This window comes from Cherax quadricarinatus, chromosome 36, assembly GCF_038502225.1.
Source record: "Cherax quadricarinatus isolate ZL_2023a chromosome 36, ASM3850222v1, whole genome shotgun sequence".
Classification (NCBI taxonomy): domain Eukaryota; kingdom Metazoa; phylum Arthropoda; class Malacostraca; order Decapoda; family Parastacidae; genus Cherax; species Cherax quadricarinatus.
Genome location: NC_091327.1, coordinates 9,356,785 through 9,379,910, shown reverse-complemented (window position 1 = coordinate 9,379,910; position 23,126 = coordinate 9,356,785). Strand labels below are relative to the sequence as shown.

The window sequence follows — 23,126 nt, the reverse complement described above, 5'->3', positions numbered from 1 at the left end:
TACATGCAACTTTAAACCAAGACTTTCCTGGGGTTATTAATCCAGAAATTAGTAACTCAAGAGTTATTAACCAAGAATAATTATTACCAGATCATAACTCAAGAAAGTCAAGTACTCTAGTTCATTTATATTAGCGTCCTCCACCAGGATGCAACCCACAACACTCTATTGACACTCGGGCGCCTACTGTATATATTGTTAAAACACTACCCCTCCCCCCTCCTTAATACCTCACTACCCCTCACCTCTCCTTAATACTTCACTACCCCTCACCTCTCCTTAATACCTCACTACCCCTCACCTCTGGAAATATAAACACAAATGCAGTATAACGGCAGCAACGGTATCCTACCAGCTCTTCTTTCTCAAAAAAAAAAACATCGCTCATCAAAACTTGTGATGGCCTAAGTGAAAGATCAACTACATGAACCCACGTAGACCACAACATGACCCAAGAATACTAAGAATGTAACCCAAATCTTGACAAAATTAGAAGATATAAGGAAGACAGCCCTGCTAACCCAAACACTGCCTCCGCTGCCAGACAATCACTTAACCCAAGCTCCGAGAAAACAAGCCTTCTCCTCCATTGCTACACAGTATCTACTTCAGTGATACTATGAAAGGATATCGCAGAAGAAACAACACCAGTAATAAAAGAATAACAGCAAGGACCCTAGAACTCAACTTGTCTACCCAGCAGGACGCCAGTGTATCATCAACCCCCCTCACCGCCGCCACCCAGGGAACAACAACAACAACAACAAACATGGCTGACTCTCCCTCCAACTCCACTCCCTTCAAAGGATTCACCCATGATAACTCAGGTATGATTATTCCTGACAATATCAAGGACTACATCGTTGCTCTAGAAAATGAAATCAAAGATATCAAAGCAACACTCGAGCGACGAGAATCCAAGATAACCAACCTCGAGAATAAGATCCAAAACCTTGAAGAGAAGATTACATCGGGAAGTGTTGACACAGAAAATACTCTAAAAGCAGCTATAGCCAGTCACACTGAGCAAATAACAACAATAAATATGAAGGTTGAAGAAGCAATCAAGGACTGGAATCAGAACATGCACACTCGACTAAATGAATACCTTGATTTCCAAGACGACAAAACTGAACAAGATAAGTTGTCTGATGCAGTTATAATAAACAGTCCACACATTCCTAGTGACATAACACAAGCACAGTGCAAAGAAACTGCTATCAGGATAATACAGAACCACGTACAAGTCATCGTGCAAAACAATGAAATCAAAGAAACACGTTTGTTAGGAAAACCAGGAAGTAAACACAGTATAATGATCCGACTTCATTCATACGATAAAAGAAAGGACCTAATTAAATCAGCAATTACAATGAAAAATGGAGTGTACATAAATGAGTGTCTAACAAAAAAACGTCAAAACCTTCTGTTCAGGCTGAGAAAACTTAAACAGGAAAACAAAATACATCAGTGTTTCACGCGAGATGGGAAAATACTAGTAAGGAAAACATCAACAGGACAACAATATACCATCTCAAACGAACATGATTTCTCTACCTTCCTTAGAAAAGCTGACATTTCTGTAACAGATTAGATAAGTGCCCTTAATACATATATACGTGTGGTGCATATAGTGTACGTTACTATTATATTGTGCATTATTATTTTTATTATTTTTCATCACTAGCTAATGCCAACTACCTCCAATACTCTATACTTCTTTCTTACTGCTATTAATTGCTCATAATTTTAAATTACAAGTCAAATCTTACTCCAAATTAATAATATTCATTATTCTTACCTGTCCATTTAATTTTGTTTATCACTACTTGTTTTTTAGTCACTTTTCATTGTGTATGCAATTAGTATATATTCCAATTACTTTTTTGCAAGTACCAAAACTATCTTTTGCTAGCTAGTACCAACTACCTCATTTTTTTTTTTTTTTTTTTTTTTACTTTTTATTGTGCAATAAACTGCTCAATTATTTAATATTACAAATCAGATCTTACTCCTAAACCAATATTATTTCATAGTGACCATCTGTCCATTTAACTTTGTTTACCATTACTTAATTTTAGTCCCTTATATATTTTCTCCTTTATTTTAGCTTTATATAACTACCCTAGTTTATATATTCACAATTGTTAAAATAATCAAGGTGCTATTCTCAGGTGCTAAAGTAGAATAAGTTCACAATTTTGCCATTATATTCCAAAGCTCATTTATTTGATTACCACTTTATAGTTCACCACAACTTATATTAGTCCCTTTTATATTATAATTTTATACTATAATTCTAACTTTAAAGAATTACCTTTATAGTACTACCTACTATCATATTCCCAAGCTCCATTATTTGATCATCACTTTATTTGTATTAGTCCCTTTTATATTGTCTCCTTTATTTTAGCTTAAAAAAAAAAAAAAAGAATAAAAAAAAAACTACCTTAGCTCATTATTTTACATTTGTTAAATAGTTCAGGTGCTATTTTTTAGCTTAAGACTATTTACTTTGTTTTATACTTATTTCTAACTATAGATTCACTACAAATCTTATGATTACAAGCATTGATCCTGATACCAACCTCTTATATAATGACTTAAATGAACCAAACAGTTACTGTAATTACTACACTGCAGAACAATCAAAGGCACTTCTCAGTGCCAATAACAACATAACTATCTTTAACTACAATATCAGATCTTTAAGCAAGCATTACGATGACCTCATAGCATTACTAAATTCCTTACATGCCAATATGTCCATCATTACACTAACTGAAACCTGGCTAAAGCCTGATACTACAGATGTCTATGCCATTCCTGGTTACACAGCCATACACAACTGTAGGCCAGACCAACAAGGGGGTGGCACAGCCATATACTACTCAGACCAACTAGAATGTATCACTAATACTTGCACAAGGGATGAACATGGGGAATATATAATAGCTAAATTCAAATCCAAATACCTACAAAAACCTCTCACATTGATAAACATCTACAGAGTTCCACAGTCAAACATTAGCCAATTTAGTCAAAACCTAGGAAGTATGATAACTGATGCACGCATGAACAAAGATCACTTACTACTCTCAGGTGACTTCAATATAAATCTCCTGCAAGACCAGGATCCACACGTTACTGAATTCACAAACACAATGAGTAACTGTATGTTGCTACCAACAGTAACAAAACCTACAAGAGTTACAGAGACTAGTGTTTCCCTACTTGACCACATCTGGACCAACACCATATCCCCTTTAAAATCAGGCATAATTACAGATAATACCACAGACCACTACCCTACTTTCCTCATAACAACTCTTGGTAAACTACCCCAAGACACTACTAAAGTCACCTTCAGACTTCACAATGAGGCAGCCATTAATAACTTCACAACAGCAGTAGCAAACATTGACTGGCACACTGAGCTAGAAATCTATACAGATATTGACGAATGTATTAATAATTTTCTAAAAAAGACCCAATACCTCTATAATAAGCACTGCCCTAAAAAAACTAAACAGATGACAGCTAAGAGACTGAACAGTCCCTGGCTAACACCCAGCATTCTCAAATCCATAAATACAAAACACCAATATGAAAAACAGTACAGAATGGGTCACATAACCAGAGACCAAACAAAACGTTACTCGTCAATCCTAACCAGCCTGATAAGAAGGGCAAAAAAATTGTATTATGAGAACAGATTATCCAACTTACGAGGTGATATAAAAAAGACCTGGAAAACCCTATCAGAAATTCTGGGAACAAAAAAGATATCACGAAATAGCGAAATAAAATTAGCAAAATCAGATGAACCTCAACTCCCACCAACAGAAACAGCAAACAGACTCAATGATTTCTTCTCCACTATAGGACAAAACCTTGCCAATAAAATCCCAAGCTCAGATACCCCACCAAATGACTACCTCACCGGCAACTACCCGAACACACTGTTCCTAGCTCCGACTAACCCATACGAAGTCTCCCTTATTATCAACGCACTAAAAAACAAGGCAGGAGATTTAAATACCTTACCACCCTTTATATACAAAAAAGTGTCACAAGTGCTATCACCAATCATTGCAACACTCTTTAACAAATCCATTGAATCCTCCACCTTCCCTACAGTACTCAAAATAGCAAGGGTCACCCCGATCCACAAAGGAGGAGACCAAACAGAGTTGAATAACTATAGGCCAATATCCAACTTACACCCTCTCTCAAAAATCTTCGAAAAATTAATTCATAAACGAATCTACTCCTACCTTATCTCCCAAAACATACTCAACCCCTGCCAATTTGGATTCAGGCCTAATAAAAATACTAATGATGCTATTGTACACATGCTAGAACATATATACACTGCAATAGAGAAAAAAGAAGTCCCACTGGGGATCTTCATTGACTTACGTAAAGCTTTTGATACAGTTGACCATGACTTGCTCCACGTAAAATTGTCACACTATGGTATAAGAGGGCACTCCCTCAACTACCTCAAGTCATACCTCAGCAACAGAAGCCAATATGTGTACGCAAATGGGGCAAACTCTTCTGCACAACCAATTACAGTTGGTGTCCCACAGGGAAGTGTCCTTGGCCCTCTTCTCTTTCTCCTATACATAAATGACCTACCAAATGCTTCGCAATTACTCAAACCCACACTATTTGCAGATGACACTACATACGTCTTCTCCCACCCGAGCCCAGTCACGCTAGCCAATACTGTAAATACCGAATTACAGAAAATATCTACCTGGATGAGGACTAACAAACTTACACTAAACATTGACAAAACCTACTTCATTCAGTTTGGTAACAGAGCTACAGATGTCCCTCTTAACATAATGATAAACGGATCACCTATCACAAAGCTAACAGAGGGAAAATTCTTAGGAATCCACCTTGATAATAGACTCAAATTTCATACACATATACAACAAATTTCTAAAAAAATTTCCAAGACTGTAGGCATACTATCGAAGATACGGTACTATGCTCCACAGTCAGCCCTCCTGGCCCTATATCACTCACTTATTTACCCCTATCTCACCTATGGAATTTGTGCATGGGGCTCAACAACAATTAACCATCTCAGACCACTAATTACCCAACAAAAGGCTGCAGTTAGAATGATAACAAATTCTCACTACAGGCAGCACACTCCACCAATATTCAATACACTAAACCTACTCACCATACAAAACATCCATACTTATTACTGCACCTATTACATACATAGAACACTTAACTCTGATATTAACCCTCCCCTCAAACATCTCCTTGCCAACCTCAACAGAACACATGACCATAACACAAGGCACAGATCACTCTTTGATGTTCCTCGTGTCCATCTCACACTATGCAAAAACTCAATGCACATAAAAGGCCCTAAAATCTGGAATTCATTACCTGTAAATATAAAAGAAACACTACCTGTTTATAAATTCAAGTCTCTTCTCAAAGATCACTTACTCACCCAAAACCAAATAAATACTGAATAACTCAACCTTATAAATTGTATATCTTAAATGTTTCTCACAATTATATCACATAAATGTTAAACCTAAAACCCAATCTAACTTTACTATTTTTTTAAATAAACTACCTAACAGAATTCTCCATACGACTGAATGTACAATAATGCATGCAACCATATGACCTGTCTTTGTAATACTCACTTGTACTTTATAGTAATCTGTTTACATTAATGTTTTATCACTGATTTCATCATTGCTTAGTTAATCTTAAGTTAATTTTAAGCCAGCCCGTAATGCTATGCATAGTATAAGTGGCTTTGGCATGCTGCTCTTATCTGTATTTTTTTTTTGTACCTCTGTATGTGTGCTCAAATTGTAATAAATAAATAAATAAATCTCCTTAATACCTCACTACCCCTCACCTCTCCTTAATACCCCACTACCCCTCACCTCTCCTTAATACCTCACTACCCCTCACCTCCCCTTAATACCTCACTACCCCTCACCTCTCCTTAATACCTCACTACCCCTCACCTCTCCTTAATACCTCACTACCCCTCACCTCTCCTTAATACCTCACTACCCCTCACCTCTCCTTAATACCTCACTACCCCTCACCTCTCCTTAATACCTCACTACCCCTCACCTCTCCTTAATACCTCACTACCCCTCACCTCTCCTTAATACCTCACTACCCCTCACCTCCCCTTAATACCTCACTACCCCTCACCTCTCCTTAATACCTCACTACCCCTCACCTCTCCTTAATACCTCACTACCCCTCACCTCTCCTTAATACCTCACTACCCCTCACCTCCCCTTAATACCTCACTACCCCTCACCTCCCCTTAATACCTCACTACCCCTCACCTCTCCTTAATACCTCACTACCCCTCACCTCTCCTTAATACCTCACTACCCCTCACCTCTCCTTAATACCTCACTACTCCTCACCTCTCCTTAATACCTCACTACCCCTCACCTCCCCTTAATACCTCACCACCCCTCACCTCCCCTTAATACCTCACTACCCCTCACCTCCCCTTAATACCTCAATACCCCTCACCTCTCCTTAATACCTCACTACCCCTCATCTCTCCTTAATACCTCACTACCCCTCACCTCTCCTTAATACCTCACTACCCCTCACCTCTCCTTAATACCTCACTACCCCTCACCTCTCCTTAATACCTCACTACCCCTCACCTCTCCTTAATACCTCACTACCCCTCACCTCCCCTTAATACCTCACTACCCCTCACCTCTCCTTAATACCTCACTACCCCTCACCTCTCCTTAATACCTCACTACCCCTCACCTCCCCTTAATACCTCACTACCCCTCACCTCTCCTTAATACCTCACTACCCCTCACCTCTCCTTAATACCTCACTACCCCTCACCTCTCCTTAATACCTCACTACCCCTCACCTCTCCTTAATACCTCACTACCCCTCACCTCTCCTTAATACCTCACTACCCCTCACCTCTCCTTAATACCTCACTACCCCTCACCTCTCCTTAATACCTCACTACCCCTCACCTCTCCTTAATACCTCACTACCCCTCACCTCTCCTTAATACCTCACTACCCCTCACCTCTCCTTAATACCTCACTACCCCTCACCTCTCCTTAATATCTCACTACCCCTCACCTCTCCTTAATACCTCACTACCCCTCACTTCTCCTTAATACCTCACTACCCCTCACCTCTCCTTAATATCTCACTACCCCTCACCTCTCCTTAATACCTCACTACCCCTCACCTCTCCTTAATACCACACTGCCCCTCACCTCTCCTTAATACCTCACTACCCCTCACCTCTCCTTAATACCTCACTACCCCTCACCTCTCCTTAATACCACACTACCCCTCACCTCTCCTTAATACCTCACTACCCCTCACCTCTCCTTAATACCTCACTACCCCTCACCTCTCCTTAATACCTCACTACCCCTCACCTCTCCTTAATACCTCACTACCCCTCACCTCTCCTTAATACCTCACTACCCCTCACCTCTCCTTAATACCTCACTACCCCTCACCTCTCCTTAATACCTCACTACCCCTCACCTCTCCTTAATACCTCACTACCCCTCACCTCTCCTTAATATCTCACTACCCCTCACCTCTCCTTAATACCTCACTACCCCTCACCTCTCCTTAATATCTCACTACCCCTCACCTCTCCTTAATACCTCACTACCCCTCACCTCTCCTTAATACCACACTACCCTTCACTATCTTTAATACCTCACTGCTCCTCATTCTCCTTAATGCCATACTGCCCTTCACTCTTATTAATACCTCACTGCTCACTCTCTTTAATACCTCACTGCCTCTCACTCTCTTTAATACCACATTGCCCCTCACCTCTCCTCTCACACCTCACTGCCTCCCCTCACTCTCTTCAATACTTAACTACCCCTGACTCTTCTTAATTCCTCGCTACCCTTCATCCTCCCTCACCCACCACCCTCCCTTCATCCTCCCTCACCTACCGTCCTCCCTTCATCCTCCCTCACCCACCACCCTCCCTTCATCCTCCCTCACCACCATTCTCCCTTCATCCTCCTTCATCCACCACCCTCCCTTCATCCTCCCTCACCCACCACTCTCCCTTCATCCTCCCTCATCCACCACCCTCCCTTCATCCTCCCTCACCCACCACTCTCCCTTCATCCTCCCTCACCCACCACCCTCCCTTCATCCTCCCTCACCCACCACTCTCCCTTCATCCTCCCTCACCCACCACCCTCCCTTCATCCTCCCTCACCTAACATCCTCCCTTCATCCTCCCTCACCCACCACCCTCCCTTCATCCTCCCTCACCTACCATCCTCCCTTCATCCTCCCTCACCCACCACCCTCCCTTCATCTTCCCTCACCCACCACTCTCCCTTCATCCTCCCTCACCCACCACCCTCCCTTCATCCTCCCTCACCTAACATCCTCCCTTCATCCTCCCTCACCCACCACCCTCCCTTCATCCTCCCTCACCTACCATCCTCCCTTCATCCTCCCTCACCCACCACCCTCCCTTCATCTTCCCTCACCCACCACTCTCCCTTCATCCTCCCTCATCCACCACCCTCCCTTCATCTTCCCTCACCCACCACTCTCCCTTCATCCTCCCTCACCCACCACCCTCCCTTCATCCTCCCTCACCTAACATCCTCCCTTCATCCTACCTCACCCACCACCCTCCCTTCATCCTCCCTCACCTACCATCCTCCCTTCATCCTCCCTCATCCACCACCCTCCCTTCATCTTCCCTCACCCACCACTCTCCCTTCATCCTCCCTCATCCACCACCCTCCCTTCATCTTCCCTCACCCACCACTCTCCCTTCATCCTCCCTCATCCACCACCCTCCCTTCATCTTCCCTCACCCACCACTCTCCCTTCATCCTCCTTCATCCACCACCCTCCATTCATCCTCCTTCATCCACCACCCTCCCTTCATCTTCCCTCATCCACCACTCTCCCTTCATACTCAACAGACAGATCCTGATATACACCACAACATCCAGAAAAATATATAAGAATACAGGAATGTATTCATGATGTGCTGCACCCACTGGTGCAGCACATCCCGTTTTCCTTGATAAATTTTCTCTTCGTATGTTATTGATAACAACTGCATTTCACATTGGTCTTCATATGCATGATAGAAATGATGAATTACCTAAGTAATATTCCTTCAAGGAGGGAGTAGATTACAGTCTTGAGCTGTCAGTTAGCAGTCTGAGAACAACAATACGACAACAACTTCAACTGAACTTCATTAGGCTGAGACTGAGAGACTGACACAAGTCACTCCATCTATTATCATTCCATCATGCAGGAGGAGCCACATGTCTATAGTGCATCCAACAAGATAAGCAGACTCTTGGATGTCACTACTGGCCGGCTCCAGCTGGGTTACAAGTATCTTTGGCAGGTTAAATCACCACCACCAGATGTAGACCAAACGAAATGTAAACTTTGCCAGATGGATGATTGTCACACCCTGCGTCACTATGTGCTGGGATGCGATAATTTAATGAATTCAGAGACAACTCACTCAGAAATGTTCAAGAAATGTCGAAGTATTTTATCCACAGTGTAATATTACCAACCATTCTGGAAAATACCCTGACTTAGCCCACTATAAATAACTTTTTGTTGTGCGTGTGTAACCTCATTCATGTCTTCATAAATAACTCTTTACGATTGTAACAAGTTATAAATATGTAAATAGTTCATTACCACTGTAACTTGCTCAGTTATCATAACTTTGGCATCCAGTCCCTGGACCCATTATGCACCTCTGTATTTCTCGACTACCGCCGCAGGATGTGTATGGGGTAAATAATAAAAATGTTAAACTATAACTATTGCAACGGGAACCTCTTTCTGGCCTCTGGGTCGTCCTTCGATGTCAGACCAAGACGTTCATCAACTACACACATTAATCTTGCGTTAACACTTTGGTACTGCACATTTAATAACTGGGAAAGCTCCATAACATGGAATCAGTTAGTGCGTGAAAGTCTCTGTGTTATAAAATATTTTTAGTGATTATGAAATGTTTCGCATCTAGAAAAACTAACATTTATTCGTTAACTGTGACTGATATATGAGGTTAATTCGTGAGGAAATTATCAGAACTTAAGTAAGATAATACAACACAAGAGAAAGATGAGTTGTTTGTTCCATATAACAAAAAAATACAGATGTTCGATGGGCCTATTTTATTTCTTGATATACCATTAATGATATACCATTAATGATATACCATTAATGATATACCATTAATGATATACCATTAATGATATACCATTAATGATATACCATTAATGATAAATTCTCCCATTTATCACCACAACTACAACGATGACTCTCTCCTTCTTCTTCAAACACTGTCTTCAACCTTTAACATCTAGAATCTGACGATTAGTCAGACTGGGTTGTCATGGGTGACTTTGTTCCTGTGTGGGATGTCCTCAAAGATACACCTACCCGGGTTGACCTCCGTTACTATGACACTATTGCAAGCTCTTGACGAAGTGTTGACTGCAACACGAAAGGCCTAGAGCTGTCATTCAACTCTCTCCCCCCATCACCCTGTAGTTGTTTTGCAACTGTTATCTCTCGTTTGGTATTATTGTATCACACTTGTTTGTGTATGTACAGTGAACAACTCTAGCGAATATGTAACACTTGGTCTACAGAATAAACACCATTAGATGTATATACACCAGGCCTCCTGGTGAATCAGAGCCTGATCAACCAGGCTGTTACTGCTGGTTGCACGCAAACCAACGTACGAGCCACAGCCCGGCTGATTAGGAACCGACTTTAGGTGCTTGTCCAGTGCCAGCTTGAAGACTGCCAGGGGTCTGTTGGTAATCCCCCTTATGTGTGCTGGGAGGCAGTTGAACAGTCTCGGGCCCCTGACACTTATTGTATGGTCTCTTAACGTGCTAGTGACACCCCTGCTTTTCATTGGGGGGATGTTGCATATTCTGCCAAGTCTTTTGCTTTCGTTGTGAGTGATTTTCGTGTGCAAGTTCGGTACTAGTCCCTCTAGGATTTTCCAGGTGTATATAATCATGTATCTCTCCCTCCTGCGTTCCAGGGAATACAGGTTTAGAAACCTCAAGCGCTCCCAGTAATCGAGGTGTTTTATCTCCGTTATGCGTGCCGTGAAGGTTCTCTGTACATTTTCTAGGTCAGCAATTTCACCTGCCTTGAAAGGTGTATATATACCAAGATGTGTATATAAATCAGTGTATGTCCACTATGATGTGTATATATACCAGGAGATGTATACACATTAGTGTATATCTACTGTGAGATGCATACTGTATATACACCAAGAGATGTATTTACATCAGTGTATATTCACTATGAGGTGCATATATATCAAGAGATGTATATACATCAGTGTATATCCAGTATGATGTGTATATATACCAAGAGATGTATATACATCAGTGTATATCCACTATGAGGTGTATATATACCAAGAGATGTATATACATCAGTGTATATCCCCTAGAGATGTATATACATCAGTGTATATTCCCTATGAGGTGTATATATACCAAGAGATGTATATACATCAGTGTATATCCCCTAGAGATGTATATACATCAGTGTATACACAAATAACCCGCACATAAAAGAGAGAAGCTTACGACGACGTTTCGATCCGACTTGGACCATTGACAAAGTCACACTGTGTGTGACTTTGTCAATGGTCCAAGTCGGACCAAAATATCGTCATAAGCTTTTTTCTCCTATGAGCGGGTTATTTGTCTACTCAGTACGCAGGTGTACGCTTGCTAAACCAGCAACATACACTACTGTGGTGTACACTCGCTGGAACATTCGTTGGAGCAGCAATGTACATTGCTGGAGTGTACATTCTTTGGATCAGCAGTTTACACTGTTTGGATGTACACATGTTGGAGCAGCAATATAACTCGATGGAGCAGCAATGTACACTGCTTTAGTATACATACTCTGGAGCAGTAATGTACAATGATGGGGTGTACACTCGCTGTAGCATCAGTATACACTACTAAGGTGTACACTCACTGGAGCAGCAACATACCAACACACAAGAACTATTACTTATACCTCAAGAGACGCTACCTAGGGTCAGGGCGGCTCATCGTCTCACGCAACTAATTTTGTGAAGGGTTGAGGTACATGATATGGCGAATATTGATTCACACACACTGATGGTATACGTTGGAACTCTTTAAAGTTATCATATCGTAGGGGCTGCAACGCTCTGAGTGGTACCACTACGATATTCAACACGCGATAATGATGTTCCACAATGTTCTTCATGATAAACATTGCATGAGCAATGGTCTATGGAAAGGTTAGGTTAGGTAAGATTTGCCAGGAAACAGGACAGGTATTTTATGACGCAGGTTTTAGTCATATGATAATCCGAAGCTGAAACTTTCGGTCATTTGACCGAGGCCTTCTGCTGGCTTAACTGTCTATTATGGTTATAATTAAAAAAAAATATATCATGGTCTGTGAAAAGTCACTCAGAAAGTAGGTTTATATGTTTATTATATAATTAAAAACGATTACAATCGAACTACTGGAATCTATGAGGGAAATCTAGAAGGTTAATTAAGGTCGTAATATCGTGGGAGGAACACTTCACGACTCAATTATACAGATTAAATGGAATCGAGACGAGGCTAGGGATCTCTCCTGGACGGTATCAGGTAGTCTAGTATACCTTCCTGCCCGATGGTGTGTTAGATAAACATAGAATTTCTATATCAGTGGTATACAATAATGGAAAGATGATGAATTAGACACATCTGGGTATCTTGACTTCGTGGATGTTTCGCTTTATCAATACAATACACGGACATAATCTGAAGACTGTAGAAATATATAAAGCAAAGAGTGCAGCAGGTGACGAGCACTCTAGTCTTCAAGGTAAAGACATTGGAGGGCGAAACGTCTACAGAATAAGGATACCCAGATGTTGTATGTGTGTCTAATTCATCAACATCGAACATAGATCTTGTTATAAACTTTTAAATATGACATAGATCAACTTAGCAAACATTGACAATCTTGGTAAAAACTAAGTTAAAATTATTTTTTTCAGATGAATTTACAAGTGTGTATTGTAGGTTACATGTGAAGTGTTAGACGTGAAGTGTTAGACGTGATGTGTTAGACGTGAAGTGTTAGACGTGAAGTGTTAGACGTGAAGTGTTAGACGTGAAGTGTTAGACGTGAAGTGTTAGACGTGAAGTGTTAGACGTGAAGTGTTAGACGTGATGTGTTAGACGTGAAGTGTTAGACGTGAAGTGTTAGACGTGAAATGGTAGATGTGAATTGTTAGAAGTGAAGTATAGCTAGACGTGAAATGTTCGACGTGAAGTACTAGACGCGGAGTTAGACGTAGTGTTAGATGTAAATATTTAGACATGAAGTGTTAGAGATGAAGAGTTAGACGTGAAGTGTCAGAAGTGAAGCTGTAGACACGTCGTGTTAGAGGTGAAGTGTTAGAGAGTGACTTACCTTGTTGTGTGTGAGGGAAGGTGTTGTGTGACGTTGTCCAGTACAGATGTTGCAGCACTGGTACAGTACCTGCTGTCTGAGTGACTCTAACACTGCTCTGCCACTCCGGACTTGCAACCTGGCGCCTCAGATGTGTTCTCACAGCTGCACGCTACACGGGTTAGGCAACCCAGCAGACTTCTCAATGAAACTCCTCTCGGCCAATCAGAGGCACCGTTGGCCCGCAGGTCGTCGCTGATTGGAGAACTTGGTGGTGCATGAGGCGCCCACTAGTGACGTCAAGGGTGGGCGGGGCCCACCATGCGTGGATCAACACGCATGTGTGTTTATGTGTGTGTGTGTGTGTGTGTGTGTGTGTGTGTGTGTGTGTGTGTGTGTGTGTGTGTGTGTGTGTGTGTGTGTGTGTGTGTGTGTGTGTATGTGTGTGTATGTGTGTATGTGTGTGTGTGCGTGTGTGTGTGTGTGTGTGTGTGTGTGTGTGTACTCACATAGTTGTACTCACCTGATTGTGATTGCAGGGGTCGAGACTCAGCTCCTGGCCCCGCCTCTTCACTGAACGCTACTTGGTCCTTTCTCTCCCTGCTCCATGAGCTTTATCATACCTCACCTTAAAGGTATGTATGGTTCCTGCCTTCACTACATCATTTGCTAGAATAATGCACTTCCTGACAACTCTATGACTGAAGAAATATCCAAACATCTCTTTGACTCATCTGAGTCTTCAACTTCTAAGTGTGACCCCTTGTTTTTGTGTCCCCTCTCTGGAACAGCCTGTTTCTGTCCACCTTGTCTATTCCACGAAGTATTTTGTATGTCGTTATCATGTCTTCCCTAACCCTCCTGTCCTCCAGTGTCGTCAGGCCGATTTCCCTTAACCTTTCTTCGTAGGACATTCTCCTTAGCTCTGGAACTAGCCTTATTGCAAATCTTTGCACTTTCTCTAATTTCTTGACGTGCTTGACCCGGTGTGAGTTCCAAACTGGTGCTACATACTCCAGTATGGACCTGACGTACACGGTGTACAGTGTCTTGAACGATTCCTTACTGAGGTATCGGAACGCTATTCAAAGGTTTGCCAGGCGCCCATATGATGCAGCAGTTATTTGGTTGATGTGTGCTTCCGGAGACGTGCTCGGTTTTATACTCACCTCAAGATCTTTCTCCCTGAGTGAGGTTTGCAGTCTTTGGCCACCTAGCCTATACTCTGTCTGCGGTCTTCTTTGCCCTTCCTCGATCTTCATGACTTTGCATTTGACGGGGTTAAATTCGAGAAACCAGTTACTGGACCAGGTGTCCGGCCTGTCCAGGTCTCTTTGAAGTCCTGCCTGATCCTCATCTGATTAAATTCTCCTCATTAACTTCACATCATCTGCAAGCAGGGACACTTCTGAGTCTATCCCTTCCATCATGTCATTCACATATACCAAAAATAGCGCTGGTCCTAGGATCGACCCCTGTGGGACCCCGCTCGTCACAGGTGCCCACTGTGATACCTCATCACGTACCATGGCTCGTTGTTGCCTCCCTGTCAGGTATTCTCTGATCCATTGCAGTGCCCTTCCTGTTATATGCACCTGATCCTCTAGCTTCTGCACTAATCTCTTGTGAGGAACTGTGTTGAAGGCCTTCTTGCAGTCCAAGAAGATGCAATCAACCCGCCCCTCTCTCTCATGTCTTATTTCTGTTACTTTATCATAAAACTCCAGAAGGTTTGTGACACAGGATTTGCCTTTCATGAATCGGTGCTGGTTGTCGTTTATAACCTTGTTCCGTTCCAGGTGCTCCACCACTCTTCTGATAATCTTCTCCATGATTTTGCATACTATGCACGTCAATGACACTGGAATATAGTTTAGTGCCTCTTTTCTTTCTCCTTTTTTAAAAATGGGAACTACATTTGCCGTCTTCCATACCTCAGGTAGTTGCCCAGTTTCTAGGGCTGTGTTGAAGATTGCGGTTAGTGGCACACACAGCGTTTATCCTCCCTCTCTAAGGACGCATAGGGAGATGTCGTCTGATCCCATTGCCTTTGAGATAGCAAGGCCACTTAGCAGCTTCTTCACCTCCTCCTCAGTTGTGTGTAAGTCATCCAACAATTGTTGGTATATTCCTTGTTGGTGTCTCCCTCCGTTCTCTCTTCCCAGAGTCCTTCCTGTCTCCACTGTAAATACTTCCTTAAATCTCGTGTTGAGCTTCTCACATGTTTTGTTAGTTCCACGTGTCTTGTCAGTTCCCCACCTTCTTTCCTCAGCCTGATCACCTGGTCTTTGACTGTTGTCTTCCTCCTAATGTGGCTAAACAGCAGCTTCGGGTCAGACTTGACTTTTGATGCTTTGTCGTTTTCGTACTGTCGTTGAGCCTCCCTCCTTATCTGTGCATACTCGTTTCTGGTTCTTCTTATTTTCTCCTTATTTTCCTGGGTTCTTTGTCTTCTATACCTTTTACATTCTCTAGTGCACTTAGTTTTTGCCTCCCTACACCTTCGGGTAAACCAGGGGCTCGTTCTGGTCTTCCCATTATTTCTGTTGCCCTTGGGAACAAACCTTTCGTCTGCCTCCTTGCATTTTGTTGTTACATATTCCATTTCCTTTACTGACTTTCCTACCAATTCTCTGTCCCACTGAACCTCCAGCAGGAAGTTCCTCATACCTGTTTGGCTTTTCCTACTCAAATTCTGTTACCCTCTCCACTTGTAACTCTACTATGTAATCAATGTAATCAAAGCTTAGAACCACGTGATCACTAGCTCCAAGGGGCCTCTCATATGTGATGTCCTCAATGTCTGAACTGCTCAGGGTGAACACAAGGTCCAGTCTTGCTGGTTCATCCTCCTCTCTCTCTCTGGTAGTGTCCATGACATGTTGATGCATGAGGTTTTCCAGTACCACATGCATCATCTTGGCTCTCCATGTTTCGGGACTCCCATGTGCCTCCAGGTTTTCCCAATCGATTTCTCTGTGGTTGAAATCGCCCATAACCAGTAACTTTGCTCTGCACGAATGAGCTCTTCTTGCCACCTCAGCCAGTGTGCCCACCATCGCTCTGTTGTTCCCTTCATATTCCTCTCTTGGCCTCCTGCAGTTCTGTGGTGAGTTATACATCACTTCAATGACTCTCTTATGTTTCCCAGACTGAATTGTACCAACTATGTAATCCTTTTCTCCAATCTCGTCCATGTATGTGTGTGTGTGTGTGTGTGTGTGTGTGTGTGTGTGTGTGTGTATGTGTGTGTGTGTGTGTGTGTGTGTGTTTGTGTGTGTGTGTGTGTGTGTGTGTGTGTGTGTGTGTGTGTGTGTGTGTGTGTGTGTGTGTGTGTGTGTGTGGGAGTTGCCCAGTTTCAATGGATGTGTTCAAGATCTTTGTTAGTGGCACACACAGCATCTCTGCTCCCTCTCTAAGGACCCACGGAGAGATGTTGTCTGGTCCCACCGCCATTGAGGTATCAAGTTCACATAGCAGCTTCTTCACCTTCTCCTCGGTTATGTGTACCTCATCCAGCACTTGTTGGTGTACCTCCCTGTTCTGATTTCCTGGAGTCCTTCCTGTCTCCATTGTAAATACTTCTTTGAAAGTCTTGTTGAGCTCCTCACATACCTCTTGGTCACTACTTGTGAACTCCCCAAGTTCGTTCCTCAGCCTGATTACCTGGTCCTTGACTGTTGTTTTCCTCCTGATGTGGCTATACAACAGTTTCGGGTCAGACTTGACTTTCGATGCTATGTCATTTTCGTATTGTCGCTGAGCCTCCCTTCTTATCTCTGCATATTCGTTCTGACTCTTCGGCTAATCTCTTTATTTTCCTGGGTCCTTTGTTTCTGTACTTTTTCCATTCTCTAGTGCACTTAATTTTTGCCTCCCTACACGTTTGGTCTTCCCATTGTTTCTGTTTCCCTTGGGAACAACCCTCTCTTCTGCCTCCTTCCATTTTGTTGTCACGTAATCCATCATTTCTCACATTGATTTTCCTGCCAATTTTCTCTCCCACTGAACGTCTTGCAGGAAGTTTCTCATGCCTGTGTAGTCCCCCCTTTTGTAGTTAAGCTTTTCCTGACCTATTCATGCTTCCCTCCCCACTTGTAGCGCCACAGTGCCCCACGTGCCCCGCCATGCTCTGTGTTTTTTCATGATTATCGTGATCTCGTTTGTGTGCTAGAACTCTAGACTGTGCCAATGAACTTATAAGGTTCATCCCTCCAGTGCTTGGAACCGATCTAGCAGAAAATAGTATACAATGCGTCAAAAAAGGAGAATTAGTATGTAATACCTGTCAGAGTCATACTTCGAGAGGGGACCTTAGGCTTAGTGTGCCGTGTGCAAATAACCATATTAGGACTTTTTTGTCGAAGGAAAGACAGTCTCCAGGATAACAGAGTGTCATACATATAGTGTTTATCACAGTGGTACCGTGGTATATAGATAAGATAATAAAATAAATGTAAGGTGAAAATTAAGGCTAATTTAGGCTAAAGAGGCAGGTTTCATTTGGTAAACAGTTACCAACAGTCTCCAGGACCCTACCATGCACGTCACCTCGTATTAATAATCTTCTAGACCTGCCAGTGTACCCGACCTATAATTTAGTGATACCATCCACCTAGTGACATCATCCAGAAACCTCTACAGTGTTGCCATAGCTAATAATCAGTAACAAATCGGTACTTATTGTGATGGAGCGATGTATACAGTTGGTGGTAATACATTAAGCCTATAGTTAGCAGCGGTCGCAATATACACAACGAAAATCAAATATACTCCAGTAATCTCCGTCAGAAGCCACCGTCTGCAACACACAAGTATATTTTTTGTATCAAACTGAACACATATTAATCTGTTAAATATTTTTCCAGTAGTCCTTTTCATGAGTTAGTAAAAAATCACCGACTGGATACGTTCAAAATAAGTGATCTACTAATCCGGGTTAGTCCAGATTCTCCCTGATTCATCCAAGAAATAAGGGAACCAACGTCCAGATTCAAAAGGATTCGTTGAAAACAAGGTATCCTCTGACCGGATTCATAAGCTGATGGGGTTTTACGCGCCCTCATCAAACACCCACCAGTACCTGCAACAAATAGATACAATACAAATAGACAGTTAGTGGATCACTGTATATTAGTAAGAAATATACAATGATCCACTAACTGGATTCGTCTGGATTAGCCCGGATTTGCCCAAGAAATAAATAAACAAACGACCGGATTCAAAGAGATTCGTTGGAAATAAGGTATCCTCTGACCGGGTTCAAAAGCTCATAGGTTTTTGCACACCTTTATGGGTATTTGTGTGTGTGTGTGTGTGTGTGTGTGTGTGTGTGTGTGTGTGTGTGTGTGTGTGTGTGTGTGTGTGTGTGTGTGTGTGTGCCTGTGTGTGTGCCTGTGTGTGTCTGTGTCTGTGTGTGTGTGTCTGTGTGTTTGTGTACTCACCTATTTGTACTCACCTATTTGTGGTTGCAGGGGTCGATTCACAGCTCCTGGCCCCGCCTCTTCGCTGATTGCTACTAGGTCACTCTCTCCTGAGCCGTGAGCTCTATCATACCTCGCCTTAAAACTATGTATGGATCCTGCCTCCACTACATCACTTTCCAGGCTATTCCATTACTGACTACTCTATGACTGAAGAAATACTTCCTAACATCCCTGTGATTCATCTGTGTCTTCAACTTCCAACTGTGTCCCCTTGTTACTGTGTCCCATCTCTGGAACATCCCGTCTTTGTCCACCTCGTCTATTCCGCGCAGTATTTTATATGTCGTTATCATGTCTCCCCTGACCCTCCTGTCCTCCAGTGTCGACAGGATGATTTCCCTCAACCTTTCTTCATAGGACAATCCCCGTAGCTCTGGGACTAGTCTTGTTGCAAACCTTTGCACTTTCTCTAATTTCTTGACGTGCTTGACTAGGTGTGGATTCCAAACTGGTGCTGCATACTCCAGTATGGGCCTGACGTAAATGGTATACAGAGTCTTAAACAAATCCTTACTGAGGTATCGGAACGGTATTCGTAGGTTTGCTAGGCGCCCATATGCTGCAGCAGTTATCTGATTGATGTGCGCCTCAGGAGATATGCTCGGTGTTATACTCACCCCAAGATCTTTTTCCTTGAGTGAGGCTTGCAGTTTTTGGCCATCTAAACTATATTGTGTCTGCGGTCTTCTTTGCCCTTCCCCAATCTTCATGACTGCATTTGGTGGGATTAAATTCAAGGAGCCAGTTGCTGGACCAGGCTTGTAGCCTGTCCAGATCTCTTTGTAGTTCTGCCTGATCTTCGTCCGATTCGATTCTTCTCATTAACTTCACATCGTCTGCAAACAAGGACACTTCTGAGTCTATTCCTTCCGTTATGTCGTTCACGTATACCAAGAACAGCACAGGTCCTAGGACTGACCCCTGTGGGACCCCGCTTGTCACAGGTGCCCACTCTGACACCTCGTCGCGTACCATGACTCGCTGTTGTCTTCCTGTCAGGTATTCTCTGATCCATTGCAGTGCCTTTCCTGTTATGTGTGCCTGGTCCTCTAGCTTTTGCAGTAACCTCTTGTGAGGAACTGTGTCGAAAGCCTTCTTGCAGTCCAAAAATACGCAATCGATCCACCCCTCTCTCTCTTGTCTTACTTCTGTCACCTTGTCATAGAACTCTAGTAGGTTTGTGACACAGGATTTTCCTTCCCTGAAACCGTGCTGGTTGTCTGTTATACACTTGTTTCTTTCCAGGTGTTCCACCACTCTCCTCCTGATGATCTTCTCCATGACCTTGCATACTATACATGTTAGTGACACAGGTCTGTAGTTTAGTGCCTCATGTCTGTCTCCCTTTTCAAAAATTGGGACTACATTTGCCATCTTCCATGCCTCAGGCAATCTCCCTGTTTCGATAGATGTATTGAATATTGTTGTTAGGGGTACACATAGTGCCTCTGCTCCCTCTCTCAATACCCATGGGGAGATGTTATCTGGCCCCATTGCCTTTGAGGTATCTAGCTCACTCAGAAGCCTCTTCACTTCTTCCTCGGTTGTGTGCACTGTGTCCAGCACATGGTGGTGTGCCCCACCTCTCCGTCTTTCTGGAGCCCCTTCTGTCTCCTCTGTGAACACTTCTTTGAATCTCTTGTTGAGTTCCTCACATACTTCACGGTCATTTCTTGTTGTCTCTCCTCCTTCCTTCCTTAGCCTGATTACCTGGTCCTTGACTGTTTTTTTCCTCCTGATGTGGCTGTACAACAGTTTCGGGTCAGATTTGGCTTTCGCTGCTATGTCATTTTCATATTGTCTTTGGGCCTCCCTTCTTATCTGTGCATATTCGTTTCTGGCTCTACGACTGCTCTCCTTATTCTCCTGGGTCCTTTGCCTTCTATATTTCTTCCATTCCCTAGCACACTTGGTTTTTGCCTCCCTGCACCTTTGGGTAAACCATGGGCTCATCCTAGCTTTTTCATTATTCCTGTTACCCTTGGGTATAAACCTCTCCTCAGCCTCCTTGCATTTTGTTGCTACATATTCCATCATCTCATTAACTGGCTTCCCTGCCAGTTCTCTGTCCCACTGAACCCCGTTCAGGAAGTTCCTCATTCCTATGTAGTCCCCTTTCTTGTAGTTTGGCTTCATTCGTCCTGGCCTTCCTGCTTCTCCCTCCAGTTGTAGCTCTACTGTGTATTCGAAGCTTAAAACCACATGGTCACTGGCCCCAAGGGGTCTTTCATATGTGATGTCCTCGATATCTGCACTACTCAAGGTGAATACTAAGTCCAGCCTTGCTGGTTCATCCTCTCCTCTCTCTCTTGTAGTGTCCCTTACGTGTTGGTACATGAAGTTTTCCAGTACCACCTCCATCATCTTAGCCCTTCATGTATCTTGGCCCCCATGTGGGTCCAAGTTCTCCCAATCGATCTCCTTGTGGTTAAAGTCACCCATGATCAGGAGCTTTGCCCTGCATGCATGAGCTCTTCTAGCCACTCTAGCCAGTGTGTCAATCATCGCTCTATTGCTCTCGTCGTACTCTTGCCTTGGCATCCTGCTGTTCTGCGGTGGGTTATACATCACTGCTATTACCACCTTGGGACCTCCAGAGTGAAGCGTTTCTGCTATGCAATCACTTTCTTCTCCGCTGTCTCCTCTCTCCAGCTCATCAAAATTCCAGCGATTTTTGATCAGCAATGCCACTCCTCCACCCCCCCTGTTCCCTCTGTCTTTCCTCAGGATTTGGTATCCCGTTGGAAAGATGGCATCTGTTATCATACCTGTAAGCTTGGTTTCTGTGAGAGCTATGATGTCCGGTGATGCTTCTTTGACTCTGTCATGCCACTCCTCCCACTTATTTGTTATTCCATCAGCGTTTGTGTACCATACCTTCAGTTTCCTTTCCAACACTGTGGTTTGGGGGGCCTGTGAGGGTGGGAGACCTGGTGGCATACTGTGGGATTCTATAGCTCGGTGTTGGGTGGAGGCTGTGGGTATGGACTGTAGTGTGTGTTGGGATGGTGTGATAGGTTGTATGGTTCTGAGAATAGTTGTGTATGTGCTTGCCCTTGCTGTTCTGTTCTGCTCTGACTGACCTCTGCTGGTTCCATCCTTGTCTCTTTTCCTAGCTCCTTTCGCTTTTTTGTCCTCTCCCTCAGCTGCTGTCGTTCTGATTTTGTTCTGTCTCTGTCTAGGAACACCCTCTTGTACTCTTCCGAGTATTTCAATTGTGGTTTCTCTTGGAGGATCCTGTTCCGCACTATTTCCGTCCTGAGAATCAGCTTGATTGGTCGGTTTCTCCCCTTCGAGTACCCCCCTATTCTCTGAAAATTTATAATCTCGTCCATCTCTTCACCTATTTCCGTGATTATTTTCTCAATCTCCTTTCTTTCTACCTGCTGCCTTTCAGTGTGTGTCCTTTCCTCTCTCTCCTGAAGCCCATGGATAGACACTGATTTTGCCCTTTCCTCCTCCCATTGCCTCACCCTCTGTGACTCTGGATCCTGCCTGTATGTGGTCAGTTTCTCCCTTGATTTTTCCAGTGGCTCTTGATAGCATGGTTGTGCCTCAGCATTCGTCCTATCACCCTCTCCATCTGCAACCAGCTGTTCTTCCCTTTCACTCCTTGGTCCTCCTTGGCAGGCTGATATGACCTTAGCATAATTCATAATTCCTTCCTTCCTGTTCGGCCTCGCAGCTTCACATGCTGTGTCTTCTCTGGTCACTGCCCCTGTAACTCGCTTCAGCCTATTTATCTCAACTTCTAGGACCCTTATCTTGGCTACTGCAGTTTCGACTTGTGCCTCCCAATTCTTTGTCTCCTTCTCCAACCTCTTTTCCAATTTCACAGAGAGCTCTTTCTCCATTTTTTCACAAAGCTCTCCTAATTTTCTCTCCCACTCTTGTTCCATCCTTTTCCACTGCTCCTCCATCCACTCCTCCCTACCAGAACCATTCTCATCTGATCCTTGGTTCCTGCGAGTCCGCACTATTTTTTTTTTTTTTTTTTTGTGAGAGAAGAGAGAAGGGAAAGGTAGAAGGAGAGAGAGAGGGGAAGAGTGAGAAGGGAAAGGGGGAGAGAGGGTGTGAGAGGGGGAAAGAGAGAGAAGGGAAGGTAGAGAGAGGGGG

General features: G+C 43.3%; 1 protein-coding gene across 1 annotated transcript in view; it reads right to left on the bottom strand.

The window, feature by feature from the left end:
* Gpb5 (Glycoprotein hormone beta 5) overlaps positions 1–13,683 on the bottom strand; it is a 321,402-nt gene extending 307,719 nt beyond the window's left edge. Inside the window, exon 1 of the mRNA XM_070091702.1 lies at positions 13,546–13,683. The gene's annotated coding sequence lies outside the window, so the exon portion shown is untranslated. The remainder of the gene's footprint in view (positions 1–13,545) is intronic.
* Between the last annotated feature and the right edge of the window lie 9,443 nt (positions 13,684–23,126).